Here is a 15820-nt window from a genome sequence, read left to right on the forward strand (position 1 = left end):
CAAACCTTGCGGTACGTTCAACACCATCTATTTTTAGCACCCGTTAAACAGTTGCATCTTCGGGTTTTAACAGAAATCAAAACTTGCTTTCAGTCAGTTCTTCAAAACAATTCAGTCGGTTTGACTCGAACCGGTATGCACCAGAAATGGAAGCTATAATTTAGCTGTAATCATCCGCAGTTTACTAAAAACCCGAGGAGCAGGTGGAAAGAATCAGGAGAAGGTGATGCTGGGGGCGCCGCTGCAGACCTGGATCAGGTTAAGGGGCGGTCATGCCAGCAAATCAATACAGACTGCTTCTCCACCAACACCCTGCTGAGGAGCGGTGAAGTGACAGGAGAACATTGCGTTTTACCCTCAGGACGCACTCTGCCGCTGCTCATCGGCAACATTTACTGCCACGTTTGATCTGTGCATCCTATACGTTTCAGCAACAAATCAGTCTTTCACTAATGATCGTTGTGTGTTTTCAAACGCGCTGGTCTATATCTCTTTATAACGGTTAATACACGTAAGAGCTCAAGGTTTTTTTCCATAGGTGGGAATGGCACACATTAAAGAACAGAGACCTTGTTAGAACAGGTAAAGTCTTGCGAGCAGGACTAATGAGCATGGACTCCTCCACTGTTACAGCGGACCCACCAGACTGACCATGAAAACAAGTCAATGAAAGTTTTACTGTCACAAAATAGAAAAGAAAAAGTAACTGACGGAGAGACCAGATAAAGTGCTGGAAACCATGATGGTTGGAAAAGAGGGTGCAACCACTGGCACTAAAGTCAATCCTGGTGGCAGAACTTGGGATCCTAGTGATAAAGCTGAAAAAGGAGAAATCAGAAATTAAAACAGCTTTGAGAGGCCTCTGGTAAGAAAGTAAAAAAACTTGTCCTTATTTTTGACCAAGAGATGTCTAACAGGTTTCCAGGGTTTCCCTTTTCACTTCCAGAATATTGCCAAAATTAGAAATATTCTGTTCAGGAGTGACACTGAAAAACTAGTCCATGCATTTGTTACTTTAAGGCTGGACTATTTTAATTCTTTTCTGTCAGGAAGTCCACAAAATGCAGTTCAAAGCCTTCAGCTGATCCAAAATGCTGCAGCAAGAGTTCTGATGAAAATCAACAAGAGGGATCATGTTTCTCCAGTTTTAGCTTCCCTTCATTGGCTTCCTGTTAAATCAAGAATAGAATTTAAAATTCTTCTTCTAACGTATAAAGCCCTTAATAATCAAGCTCCATCATATATCAGAGCTCTGATTACCCCGTATGTTCCTAACAGAGCACTTCGCTCTCAGACTGCAGGTCTGCTGGTGGTTCCTAGAGTCTCTAAAAGTAGAATGGGAGGCAGATCCTTTAGCTATCAGGCTCCTCTCCTGTGGAACCAACTCCCAGTTTTGGTCCGTGAGGCAGACACCCCGTCTACTTTTAAGACTAATCTTAAAACTTTCCTTTTTGACAAAGCTTATAGTTAGAGTGGCTCATGTTACCCTGAGCTATCTCTATAGTTGTGCTGTGATAGGCCTAGGCTGCTGGAGGACATCAGGGTCTAATTCTCTCACTCTGCTGAGTTCTCATACTGTTCTCCAATCTGCATTATTTGTTGTTATTTCAGCTTTTAACTTTTTTTTGTCATGTTTCTCTTCATAGAAGGTACACTTGGTCTGGCGTTCTGTTAGCTGTGACATCATCCAGGGAAGGCAGATCATCCTTTATTACCATCTAACATAGAAAGTACTCCTGGATCAATGTGAGCTTCTGTGCTTTCTGTCTCTCTGCTCTGTCTTCTGTAACCCCCAGTGGGTCGAGGCAGATGAGCGTTCACACTGAGCCTGGTTCTGGTTCTGCTGGAGGTTCTCCTCCCTGTTAAAGGGGAGTTTTCCTCTCCACTGTCGCTTCATGCATGCTCAGTATGAGGGATTGCTGCAAAGCCATCAACAATGCAGACGACTGTCCACTGTGGCTCTACGCTCTTTCAGGAGGAGTGAATACTGCTTGGAGAGACTTGATGCAACCTGCTGGGTTTCCTTAGAGAGGAAACTTTCTGACAAACCTGGAGGATTTGAAGGAGTCTGACTTTGGTAGGTGCTTTGAGATGACATGTGTCATGAATTGGCGCTATATAAATACAATTGAATTGAATTGAATTGCAACAACGTGTGGCTCTTCTGTGCTTTTCACTCTGTAACCGATCTTAATACCATTTCCACCAGAATATCTGAGTATCTAGGATTTTATAAATGACGTCGTTCAGCTGAGTCAGGCGTGCCGGGTAACTGCAGATCCCTGTCAGACAGCTGAAGCCTTTGGATCCACGGGCGCCACCCAGGAGGGTTAGCTTCAGGGGGGAGAACGTCTCTCTTTAACTCAGAGTCAGTGATACCACCGACTGCTGCACGCTCCGTGTTCAGCTTACACTCCTGACACCTCAGCCCCAATGTAACGCTTCCTCACACACACACACACACACACAATCAGCTGTATCTCATCCAATTACTGTGAGAACAAGATACGGTTTACCACAATGAATTATTCATAACTCAATAAAGACGCGGCACAAAGGTTAGAGTGTCAATCCGGGGGCCTCCGGTCTGAATCTATTTAAAAGATTATTTCTCCAATTCAGCTGACATGCCATAATTAAGATGCCTTTTCGCACGTGTGGAAGTGGGCTTCCAATCCGGCCCGCAGTGATTAGTGCTTAATTCTGGATGCCCTTGGCGCCGCACACGGAATCCCTCTCAAGTCTCTTGATGTGTTAAATTAAAGGAGTTCAGCCAGTTTCAAGAGGATTTTTGGACGTTGTGTCCCCACAGCATGTAGGGCTACAATGCTAGGCTAAAGGATTCATCTCACGTTTGTTGATATTGCAACCCCAAACTTTCACGTGTCGGGTTTATTTCTGACACACAAACATGCATAAGTAGTGCACAGCTGGGAATTAGAAAGTAAAGTCTACTTTATTTTGAACATTTTTGTGTGCATATGTATTCAGAAAATCCTTCTCTGTCGCCATAAAAATCATCCTATGGCCAGAAGTCACTGGAGTGGTAAATAGAGTCCACCTGTGTGTCGTTTGGTTTAATTTAATGCCAGCACGAATAGAGAGCTGTTCTGTGAAGGCCTCAGAGGTTTTTACAGAGGAACACAGCAGACACGTCAGAGAGAAAGTTGTGGAAGAGTCAGAAGCAGGTTTGTCCCGCAGAGCTCTGTTCAATTCGTCATCTGAACGTGGAAAGATGATGGAGTAACTGCAGACCTACCAACACATGGATGTCCACCTAAAGTGACCGGGTGAAGCAGCCAATGGTCACTTTGGAGGCGCTACAGAGAACAACAGCTCAGGTGGGAGAATCTTTGGACAGTCTGTGCCGTCAGTTTGATTCCTCTTTCATCTGCACTACTTTGCCAAAAACAAATAATTAAATATACTAAACTTTGTGTTTATTAGATAAGAAGAAGTGAAAGGGGTATTTATAGAGCAGTGATGGGTGCCGTTGCATGGCAGCAATGAAGACTGCATAGTTTCCAGGTGTATGCGTGGTTTCACTCTGGGTACTCCGCCTTCCTCCCACATGATTGTTAGGTTAATTTGTCTCTATACAAGGTATGCATATATATGCATGGTTGTTTGTTGTGTGTATCTCTCTGTTGACCGAGGATGGATTGGCAACCTGTCCAGGGTATACCCCCCGTTTGGAAACAAGCACCAGACCCCCACCCCCCCCATCTAAGCAGGTTCAGATAATGGACTGATGGATATGTTGGAGAAAACCTTTCAAACAGACATGGAAAACCTACTGAGTCTTTTCCTCACATCTGGAATATTTTTGGATTTATCTTTTCCACATCGACAACAGAAGCAGCACGCAGCTCAGGCTTTCTGAAGGTATTTATTCAAAACGACAAATGAGCTCCTTGGGATAATTCTCAAAGAAACTTTGCAGGGACAGTGAAAAGTAAGGACATGGCAATAAACGTCTCCATGCCAGGATGTATAAAGGATCAAATGTTGTTGTTTTTTTTTTAAAACAAAAAGAAATTAGCATTTCCTGCTCCCAATTAAAAAGTTAATAAAATATCAGCAGCGATTTCATGGCCCCGTGTCCAGCAGTGCATCCCTGCTGCATCCACTTCCAAATTTTACATAATCTGCTCAGTTAATCCCACATAGAGCGGGGCCGATGTGGCACGGCGCCATTACAGAGAAGCAGGCGTTTATCTTTGTCGTTTGGAAAACAGAGCAGCCACCGGTTGTGATGGCCATGAATGCGGTCCAAATGTAATTCAAGGCACTTTCACATTAAGCTCTCACACGTGTGCTGTTAAACAGGGCCAGGATCATTATGCGGGTGACTCAAGGCTGCATCTGAAATAAATGGATATGTATTTCAAGATGATTCAGTCCTTGACTTGTTGCATTGTAGCAAATTAACTTTGTGAGAGTGAAATTAAAACATCCTGTATATTTAAGCTTAATGGGATAAAGTGGCTTTGGGGTTGAAGATCAAAGCTTGGTAGGAGGGGGGAACAGGGCAGACAAGACTCCTCAGGAACTAATTTGACTGTTTGTGTTATACATGTACAGTTTCGGAGGCTGCACAGAGGTACAGTTAGCAGTACTGTTGCCTCGCAGCAGGAAGGTCTGGGTTCAAATCTTTATGTGTGCAGTTTGCATGTTAAAGGATGTGGAGCCTTCAACTCCTTGCAGGTTATCCAGCTTCCTTCCACAGCTAAAAAAAAAAACATGACTGTGTAATATTCTGGTTTCCGTCTTGGTTTATGTTTATTATTTGATCAGTTAGTTCACTCCTCTGCCTCTAGTTTTATTTCTGGTCTAGGTCTTGTTTTGGATTCTTTCATAGCTTCTGCACGGTTATAGTTTATTTAGTCATGGTTCCTGTATTTGCATTAGTTTCTGGTTTTTATTATGTGCTTGTGTTTTGCTCAGTCTTAGCTTTTGTTTTCTTTCTAGGGTTCAGTTTGTAGGATTACTTTGGTTTTGTATTTTGTCTAGTTCAGTTCTTTCCCGTTTTCACTCATCCTGTCAATCTTTCAGCCACATCAACCCTTGATTGTTCTCACCTGTTTTTGGTTAATTATTCTCCCTGCTCACCTGTCCGCCTGTCTATTTAAACCTGCCTCAGGTTTTTTTTTTTGTTGCCGGAACTTCGCACATGTTTCACGTCTCATATCCCCATGCTGTTTGTCTCAGTCCTCGTTTATTCCGGTAAGAGCGCGCCAGCATCCCGTGTTCTACCTGTCTGTCCAATTACCAAGTCTGACCTTTTTGCCTTATTTTGAGTCTACCCATTTCCTGTTGGTTGTTTTGGTTCTGTGCTGGATGTCTGCTCTATACTCCGCCTGGACTGTTTTTGTTCTGCCTGCCTTATCAACCCTCATCATCATCTCCAATAAATCCTGTTTAATGCTTACCTGAAGTGTCTGGCTGAACACCGGGTTCACATCCTCCTAAAATCATTAGACTGTCAGGTTAATTGGTCTCTTCAAAATGCCCTCAGCATGGTTGCTTGTCCTGTGTGTCTCTGTGTTGCCCTCTGAAGGAGACCTTTCCAGGGTGTACCCCACCTGTCACCGAATGATCGCTGATAGGCACGACTCCCGCTCAACTCTGCAAGGACAAGTGGGTATGTACAACATAGATGGATGTACAATTTCTAACATTGTGTTTTGCTTTCAGTTACAATTACAGGACAAGCCAAACTGTTTATTTTGAAATAAATTAAATTGAATTTGTAAGCCTGTATGTAGAGTAGTCGACACAGCGTGGGGAAATCCACCGGGGAGTCAAAGGGTGTATGAAGTGCACGTCACTGAATCAGATTTGTTATTAATATGTTTATCACACTGCAAAAACTGATCTAAAAATAAGTAAAATGTTCTTAAAATTAGTGTATTTATCCTTGATTTGAGCAGGTAAATAATATTATTTGCCAATGGAATGAGTATTTTGACCCCTAAAATAAGATATTTAGACATCCTGCACTTGAAATAAGATGATGAAGATGAGTTATTCCTATTTTAAGTGCAAATATCTTATTCCATTGGCAAATCATCTTATTTACCTGCTCAAATCAAGGACAAATACATTCATTTTAAAGAATATTTTACTTATTTCTAGTTCCGTTTTTGCAGTGCAGCATAACTGCTGGATCCAGGAGACACATTTCCTTTGGACTACTTTCAGTGATTTCTTGCAAAGAGTGAAATGCACACTCCTGCTTCCACGGGAGACATACCAAAGCTTTCTGCAAAGTTGCTCATTAGTTACCTAACTGAGCAGGGGGCTGTCTTGTTGGGGTTTTGTCTTAAAAATACATTCTTTGTGCAAACTGAGGTTTGTATTCTTTAAAGTCTTTTGTATATACATCACAAACGAATCAAGATCTCTCTTCTGGCCCAGAAATGTATTCTGTTTTAACCCGACACGTTTAAAGTCCTACTCGCAGCGGAGGAGAGCTTCTCCTTTCAGTCTCGTTTCACTTGAGGAAATTTCTCTGGTTCCACTTTGCTATACCCATGAGCTTTCTTGGATGTTTTTGCCTGAAGAGAATGGATGACCCTCTCTTTTAAATCGCTTGGCTCGGGGTTATAAAATGATAGCCAAATGAAATGTTTTTCACGTGCCTGCACAATGTCCTATCTGCTGAACCACAGGGAAACGAGGTCGCTGGTTAGCTCAGGGCTGACGTAAACAAAAGAAACATAACTAGGAGGAGGAATGTAAGCAGCTATCCAGTCGTGTTTGTGCATCGGCTGTCTAATGTTGTTGGCACTGATTTGTTTTAGCCATGGAAAGGGAGACACGTGTGACTTTTCATTGTGAGGATGAAGAAATCCTTCTTTTTCTAGACAACGGTTGCACCAAAATTGAAACGTTGTGAATAAAATCAATGCTCACCCCACTATTCAATAGCCGGTTGAACCGCCTTTCTTATCGATAACTTTAATCAGCTGTTTTGCTTTACTTTATCGGTTCTGACCTGATTTCAACCTGTCAGCTGTTGGACAAATGCCCACACATTTGAACCTAGAACAGGTGTGTTTGAATTTCACCAAGCATGTTTCTGTGTATTATGGCCAAACACCTCTATTGCAGACAATCTTGGGGTTCATTCGGATACAACTTTCCAAACCTAACTAGTGCTGCCATATTGTTTTATTGGAGAAAATACATTCTCCTGGAAACTCAGCCAAACAAACCAAACTTTTTCTAATTGTGCTGCCTGTCTGGCTCTCCATCCAAGAGACAAACCCGACTTCACGTGGACGGGGCCTCAGTCACATTGAGGTCCAAACTTTGACTGGACCACTGAAAAAAACCCGTTCTTTTCCTTTTGTTTATCCAATCTGTTGAAGTTTTGGATAAAATGTTTTACGACACTGCCGTGTTATGTCCTGCTAATGACCCAGTTTAGACCAAGCTTTAGCTTCTGGACAGATGGCATTTCTTGACTCTAGAATATTGAGGGTATACACTATCTATATCTGTGGCTGCAAACACGGCCAAACAATCACATTTCCACCACCGTGCGTGACAGTTTAAATAAGGTGTTTGTGCTGCTATTGTTTTTTTTTTCCAAACATCTTTACTCTCTGGTCTCATTTATACAAAGGTTATTGTTCCAGAGGTCACATGATCCATTAAGATGCTCCTTTGCAAACACAAGTGATTTTCCACATCCTGTTTAGACAAATTGGGCTTTCCTGTTCAACCCCATAAACAAAATATGCTTGAGCAGTCTTTGACATTGAGGACGTCACAGATGTGGCATACATAAACAAATGGACACTTATCTTGAGGCAGCATGTACATGTGAATAAACCTTGGACTCTATGCTATTTCGCAGTATGACAGTGACACGTCTCCTACAGACGTGTGAGGTATGGACCACTCCCACACAGGCGTGTCCTTGCTGATCTAAATATAAGCTGATGTAACCAACAGTTCGGGGCTCTCTTCCTCATTTTTACCTTTTCCTGCATCACAATCAATATGAGAATCCAGTACAAAAGCTGGATACTAAATAAAATGTGTTAAAATGAAGTTTAGACGTAAATTGAAACTGGAAGACTCACCCCAGGCGCTCCTGCATCCACTGATTGTTTTGTCATGTACCTGTGCTGCAGCCAATCTGTGTCAAGTCTTCATCCTTCAGCCAATGCTTCTGCAAGATTTTTGCTTATAAAGCTCTTCATCCATCAATTCCCCTGCTCTTCAGCTGAGCTTTGATTCTTTTCACCTCAGCACCCTCTTTTGGGGGGAAGACTTCACTAATCCTAATCCTAAAATGATCATCCAAGCTCATAGACATTCGCAGCTTTCACATCTTCTGCCGGAGTCCGAGAGCCAAAGAACTTTTCTGATTTATGTCAATTAATCTTTCTAATTGCCTCTTCTGTCTGTGTGAGTGTAGTTTCTGCATTAAGAGCCGAAGTCATCAATAAAAGAAGACCGCTTCTCCAGAGTAAAGGACGGGGAGGACCGCCGACAGGGGGTGGGATTCTTTACACTTTAAACATACTAATGAGGCCCATAATGCCTGAACCGGAGCTCTTTTTTTTTTTTTTTTTTTACTTCTCCATACCTCGGGGGAAATTACCTGGGATGTGTCCACTGCTACTAAGATTTATATATAACCCTTATAACCCTTTCCTGATTGATGAGCAGGAACGATACCGTCTCTAATATCATCTGTGAAAACTTTGCACCTTGCTATGACATCAACGCACACCTTTTTAAACACTTGTAGTTAAAATAAAATACCTTTAGTAGCTAATAAGGCCAGATTATTTTTTAGTGTGTGCTGCTCAGTAAAATCCTGGAGTTGAAAGAGGGTGTGTTTTCTTTTTATCAGTTATATTTTTGTCGCCCTAGGATTCTATTAAACAAACATGGTTTTGTGATGACTTACACAGCGGTGTTATGGGGGCAGCCAGGGTGCATTCCTGCTTTTTGTGTTAACAAAACAAGTAGAGTTCCTAAATGTGGTGCCAAGATGTATTTTTATCCCTTAGTGAGAAATGACCTAAATCTGTTCGTTTGCTGCAACCACATTCTCTGCAAATGTGTGCCTGGTCACCTGGTCTTTTATCAGAAATGATTCACTCTAGTGGTCTAGCTCTCGCTCATCATAATACGCAGGACTCAGCTTTAACTGCTTGTTTAGATTTGCACTCTGGAATAAGCGCTTCTGACTTAAATTGCCTTCCAATTAGAATTGAAACATAAACAAGTCCGAATATTACCAGTCCTATTTTGCTTACAGCTGTGAGACCACTCAGTGAGCTTTAATTTCACTGTGTAGTTAAAACCTCGCACAATTTATCTTGCGAGGAGACTGGATGATATTTAACTGCGAGTATCAGGAAATACATATCAGCGGTGATAATTAAATGTGGGATGGTGGCGCTGGCTTATTAGAGATTTGTCATGCCTGTGGTGCAGAAGTTTGTGACAGTGAAAAGCTACTTAATTATTCATTACTGGGGCAACTCCTAGTACAATGACTGTAATACTACAATAATTGCATCTCAGGGGGGAACAGGGTGCACCAGTGGAAGATTATTTGCATGAATGCTGTAGTAGAGAGGGAAGTCACATTTGATCAGGAATTATAGGTAATAAGATGCTGCTCAAGGTAAAAAAAAACATGATAAGGAAGAGGGGAATAAAATCCATAAAACAATTTATTGGTATAGTAATGCTTATATAACCTTTTACTTAAAAAACATTATAATTTACATGGATGGATGGATGGATGGATGGATGGATTTAACCTTTATTTATACAGGTTGTCTCATTGTGATCCAAGCTCTCAGGTAAAAGATAGACCTGTTTTGATAAAACAAAATAAAATAACCATATAACTGATTCAAATTTAAAAAGGTGATAATATATAATCTGAAAACAAAAGCAATTTTCATAGGAAAAGTTCTCCATAATCCATAACATAGGTGTTCAAAGTTAACGGGACAAAATGAGAAATGCTTTTTTCCAAGTTCTGATACTGATGGAGCTCTGAGGGACATAATGACCTGAGAACATGTCTGTGGCTGGACTGTCCAAGTGACACGTAGGAGGATAAATAAGGCAGGAAGAGTCCAAGGATAGCTTTATAGATGAAAATCTCCCAATGCACAAATCTACAGACTGATCATGACGGCCAGCTGACCCGAGAATATAACAACACAGTAATGAGTGATTTATGTCCTGCTATGAAGGGTAATAGACGGCATCTAACATACACAGACAGGTGGCAGATGCATTTATAGAAACATCACAGTAATCTAACAGAGGCAGGAAGGTTATTAAGACAATCTGCTTCCTTGCACTGAAAGAAAAGCAGGATGTATTTCTGAAGAAAAACTGGTTTATTCTTCAACTTTTTTTTACATGTTTATTTGTGATGTAAATAAAAGCTCTCAGACGAAGCAAGTCTGACTGAATAAAGTCAAAATGAGACTTCATACACCCTAGAACAGCAGTTACTGTTTTTGCAGGGCAGTAAACCACTCTGTCATCAGCATAAAAATGTGTACACCATTTTCCCAACACTTTTTACATAAATTAAAAACAGAGTTGGACCTAAAATGGAACCCTGTGGCATAAACGTTTGAGATGTTTAAGTATTCTAGCAACAGACCAATATGTTGTACACGTTGTCTATGAGTCTACAGGTAGTTAGAAAACCAAGATACAGTGTTATCTAATAAAATAACAGACAGCTTTTGACAAAGGATGGTGTAAACTAGCCAGACTGACTTACCCCGTAAACACGACATATCAGTCTCAAAAGCAGCCAGTAGAGCCCGATTTCAAAGGCGGGACTAACAGAGTAGAACCAATCAGAGAACCATGGATGTGATGTGAACAACACACTCTGTTTTAGCTCTCAGAGCAGCTAGTTGTTGAGTTTTTAAAGATATATCCAGCTCATTCAGGGTGTAATAAAGACAATCATTAAAACATTGTTACGGCCTCCATTTTGACTGTTATGATTACAGAAAACCGCTGCTGCATTATGGGTAAAGAGTGACGAATCGTAACCTTCTGCCTCCCTGCGCTATGATTGGTCCAGTAAGTTTTAGACCGGAGAGTCTGAGCCAGTCCAGACCGACAAGCCGTGCATTGAACATACATAGTGTAAGTCAGTCAGTCTGGCCGAGCTGAGACCAGTCTGAGCTTGGATCAGTTAACCAAGCCGAGACGACCGTTTACACACCACACTATCCCGGTTCCTTGGTTGCTCCTCGCCTCCTAGTGACGACCTGCGGTACTACCGCCCTCTTGGATTGAAGGCGGGACCGAGCAAATCAAAAAGGCGGTGCCCGTAACATTCAGGATATTATGGTTAGACAGAGTCGGCTTTTGGGACGAGGAAAAGACAAACAAACGTCTAATAAGGATTTACAGATGCAGGAAACAACAACAGACACCGAGGTTCATCACACTGCTAAGCAGAATCATCTCTGGAAATCCTGTGGCACGGTAAGGAAGCTAGTATTATTATGAATGTCTGAAATTTGTCTGAATGGAGTGTGAATCAGGACGTGCAGCCAGACACGCTGGAAAAAACGCAGGCAGTCAGCTGACTGTAAGGGGATGATGCGGTCTGCTCATGCGCTCTTTGTTATCAGATAACCAGGACAGAAAAAAAAACAGGCCGAGACCTACTCAGGAACTGGTCTGCAGTTAGCGCGGTCCGGTTATGTTTAGCGTGGTCCGGTTCAGTCTGCTGACCGTTTAAACACAAGAGTTATCTCGGTTACTGAGCTCGGACTGGTCTCGGCTCGGTTAAAAAAGTGTAGTGTAAACGGGCCTATAGTGTAAGTCAGTCTGGCTGGCCAGGCTAGGTGTGATCAGCAGTATCAAACGTCTTGGACAAGTCAATAAAAATGGCAGCATAGGAGTTATTGGCATGCAAAGCTTTAACGATGCGACTTTTAAGGTGGCTGTTTCTGGACTGTGCTGTTTCCTGAAACCAGACTGGTAACATGACAAGATGTTGGCTGCAGACAAATATTCCTTAAGTTGATTATTAGCTAGTTTTTAAAATACCTTGGCTTAAATACAAAGTTTTGAAATAGGACGATAATTTCTTTAACACACCGGGATTCGCACATTTATGGTAGGAATGGAACAAAAGCAACCTTCCATGTGTCTGGATAGACGTTAGTTTGCGAGGAGAGACCGGTTCAGCTATAATATTAGCTGCTAAACGTAAAAAGTAAGAATGGATGGACGGACGGCTATGAAAACCGTCATTAGCTATCTGATCCTGCTGTGTTGCTGGTCTAAGCAACTTCACTGTAGATCTGCCGCAGTGCAACCAAAGGTAGGTCAATGTTATTGGAAGAAAGCAATGTGATGCGCGATAATGCATTCCAGGGACAGATACCATCGTCCTGCCGTAGGTAACAGTTCTTGTTCACAATGTCCTTGGTGTAAAAAGGAGTGCGTCAGCTAAAGCTTAAATCCCTGCCAGCTGATTATGCTACGGGAAGCATAACACTTCCTCTATACCTTGAATGAAAAGCCTTTTAACTGTGAAGAGCGGCACACGCGTGAGTCAGTGGGTGAACTGCAGCATAATTAAAACCTCTCTGGAGTCTGTGTCCCACGCTCAATCCCAACGCACCCTCCCTTATGTTTTGCGTGTATGCGTGTAAGAAGATCTGCTATTTCGAACCGACCTGTAGGCACAGAGAGAAACGGGGTCACACGCCAACGAAGTCGCAGTACAAATCAAGCATTTCAACTTGAAGTGACGGAGGCGCTGTGAAGTGTCAGGTAAGGAAGACACAGACAGCAGAAAAAGATGCTGCCATCGCACTGCATCACAGACCAGGTGACACCTCTTATAGCTCTGCAAGGCTTTCCCACAGAGACTCGCAGTCTCCCATCATCCTTCCAGCTTTCCATTAAAAAAGGTTAATTACAGTAATTAAACACCAGAGGAAACACTCTTCCACGTCACAGCCCTAAGCACATGATGAAGCACAGATGACAGGCGTTAAACACACACTTCACACCTGGACTGGATGAAGGAAACGAGTCAAAACATCTGTAACGTGCATTATGATGAAGGAAATTTTAATTGGACCCGGAGTGCCCCTGCCGTTCCTGCAGTTAAACTCGTACATGTGATTAAATGCTTTAAGCCCATCATGGGGTCTGTAATTACTTACTAATGAGAACAAAAGTGGACAAGATTGAGTTATAACCCCGTAATATCTGCCAGCTGCATGAAGATGATTCTGCTGTCTGTTATGATCTGTCATCGTTTCACCGTTAGTCACGTTGAAAAAAAAACAGGAGATTGCCACGACGGCACGGTTTTCAAAATAAAAGTTAGAGATGCTGAGGTACATTCAGCAGTTTGTGTAAACTGATGATGCATGATGTTGTTTGCTTCGCTCTCTGTTTGTCATTATTAACCAATGAATCAGACACATCTGCATGGCAGTCATACACAACGGTGGATGCTCATAATTGCATGAGCTGGATGAGAAAAATGGCCTTTTTAATGGAAGACAATCTTTTTCTTCATTCAGCATTTAAACATTGAAGTTACCCTCTCCGCCATCGGTTCCCTCTGAAATTGTTTTTGGCGTTTGACCGAGCACCAGGCCCAAACGCTTGCCTGTCAGTACAAAGAGCACCCATGCAAACCCGACACATCGTGCACTCCTGAAATCTGTGACTTCAAAGCCTTGTCCAGCTGTTTACTGACGTTTATCAATGGACGGTGCGCCTGTGACGTAGCTACTTAAACAATCCTGCTCCCTTCGCCTCCCTAAAGAGCCTCCCTTCTTTTGTAAATACTTCCATTTTATGGAGAATATTGTATGCTTGATTTTGATTAAAAAAAAATTCAGGGCTGGGGTTTGATAAGTTTTACGTTCAAATACTTTCGGTAACTAGTCAACATACTGTTCAGTCTGTTTTTGCCTGTTATTCATTATTTATTCAATTTGATCATTTAAGCTATCCTCTTTGATTATCTGTGCACAAAATGTAACACAAAAGTTAAATATAACCTACTGCTTTCTTTTCTTTTGCATTTTATTAATAAATTTGTTAAAAAAAATTTATGTGCGTCCCTGCTTGCATGTGTTGTGTCTCAGGCAAGTCCCTCCCCTCCCCAAACATACAAACACAGAAGGCCATTCTGAAAAAAAATTGCTTGATTATGTGATTTTACAGAAACAATAAGAGTTTAACATTTATCTGTTCCATATGATCATAAAAGGAATACATATTCCATTTAAAAGTAACCACAAGAGGGTAGTTTTCTTATTTGTTTGCGTTTTTTTAGTCACACATAAATCTTCAGATAAAGAAAAACTTTACTAACAAACAAAATTACATGAGTAAACGTAAAATACAGATTTTAAAACACTGATATCATTTAATAGGGTAAAAAAAAACACGATCCCAGCCAACTTGGCACTATAAGAAAATATAGTTTCCTCCCTTTTGAAAAATCATGAATTAACTGTGATTATACAATTTGGTCCAACTTCCCTAGCCACATCCAGGTTGGAATGTTACCTGCAGAATCAAGACATAACTTCAATAGAACCTAATAATCAGTTAAAAAACCTCTTTAGAAATTCAAACCACTATTTAACGAAATGAACACAAAACATCTTGACGATCCAAGACTTTTGGGAAAATATTTTGTGAACACGGAGGTTTTGGTGTCAGGATGTGGGTCTGGGGCTGCTTTGTAGATTTACGACCTGGACGACTTGACGAATTATTCGAACCATGAAATCTGCTTTCTCATAGAAAACCCTGGGATGTTAAGCATAACTGTGCTTAAGGGATTTAGTAGGACAATGATCCAATGAAGCAAGCAAAATAAGGGTGTTGGAGTGGCCCAATCAGTGTGTGGACTCAAATCCAATTGAGATGCTAAGGTTTGACCTTAATTGTCCAAAAGAGATTGGGTTGTAATTACTTGAAAGCAAAATTTAAAAAATAGTTGGATGCTCTTTGTATTAGTATTAGATTGTGCTGTATGTTCCTAACAGAGCACTTCGCTCTCAGACTGCAGGTCTGCTGGTGGTTCCTAGAGTCTCTAAAAGTAGAATGGGAGGCAGATCCTTTAGCTATCAGGCTCCTCTCCTGTGGAACCAACTCCCAGTTTTGGTTTGTGAGGCAGACACCGCGTCTACTTTTAGGACTAATCTTAAAACTTTCCTTTTTGACAAAACTTATAGTTAGAGTGGCTCATGTTACCCTGAGCTACCTCTATAGTTTTACTGCTATAGGCTTAGGCTACTGGAGGACATCAGGGTTATTTCTCTCACTCTGCTGAATTCTCCTACTACTCTCCAATTTTGGACTTTTTTGTTATTATTTGAACTTTTAACTTTATTTCTCTCTGTTTTTTCTCTTCATATAATCTACATCTGGCCTTTCTTTCTGTTTAGCTGTGACACCATCCTGGGGGGCAGATTGGCTGAGCTACTGCTATCAACAACTTCGTCTTATATGATCCTGCTGACCCTGTCTCTCTGAGTCTAACCCTGTTTCTCTCCTAGACATAGTTGTTGACTGAGCTTTTACTTCAACTAACTGCTCTGTTTAATTAACTGTTTCTCTCCTAGACATAGGCGCTAGTCTGCCATTACCCTCTCTAACGTAGAAAGTATTCTTGGATAAGTGCTTCTGTGTTCTTTGTGTGTCTCTGCGCTGTGTTCTCAAATCCCCAGTCGGTCGTTGCAGATAGCTGGTCACACTGAGCCTGGTTCTGGTTCTGCTGCAGGTTCCTTCCTGTTAAAGGGGAGTT

This window comes from Fundulus heteroclitus, chromosome 22, assembly GCF_011125445.2.
Source record: "Fundulus heteroclitus isolate FHET01 chromosome 22, MU-UCD_Fhet_4.1, whole genome shotgun sequence".
NCBI classification, from domain to species: domain Eukaryota; kingdom Metazoa; phylum Chordata; class Actinopteri; order Cyprinodontiformes; family Fundulidae; genus Fundulus; species Fundulus heteroclitus.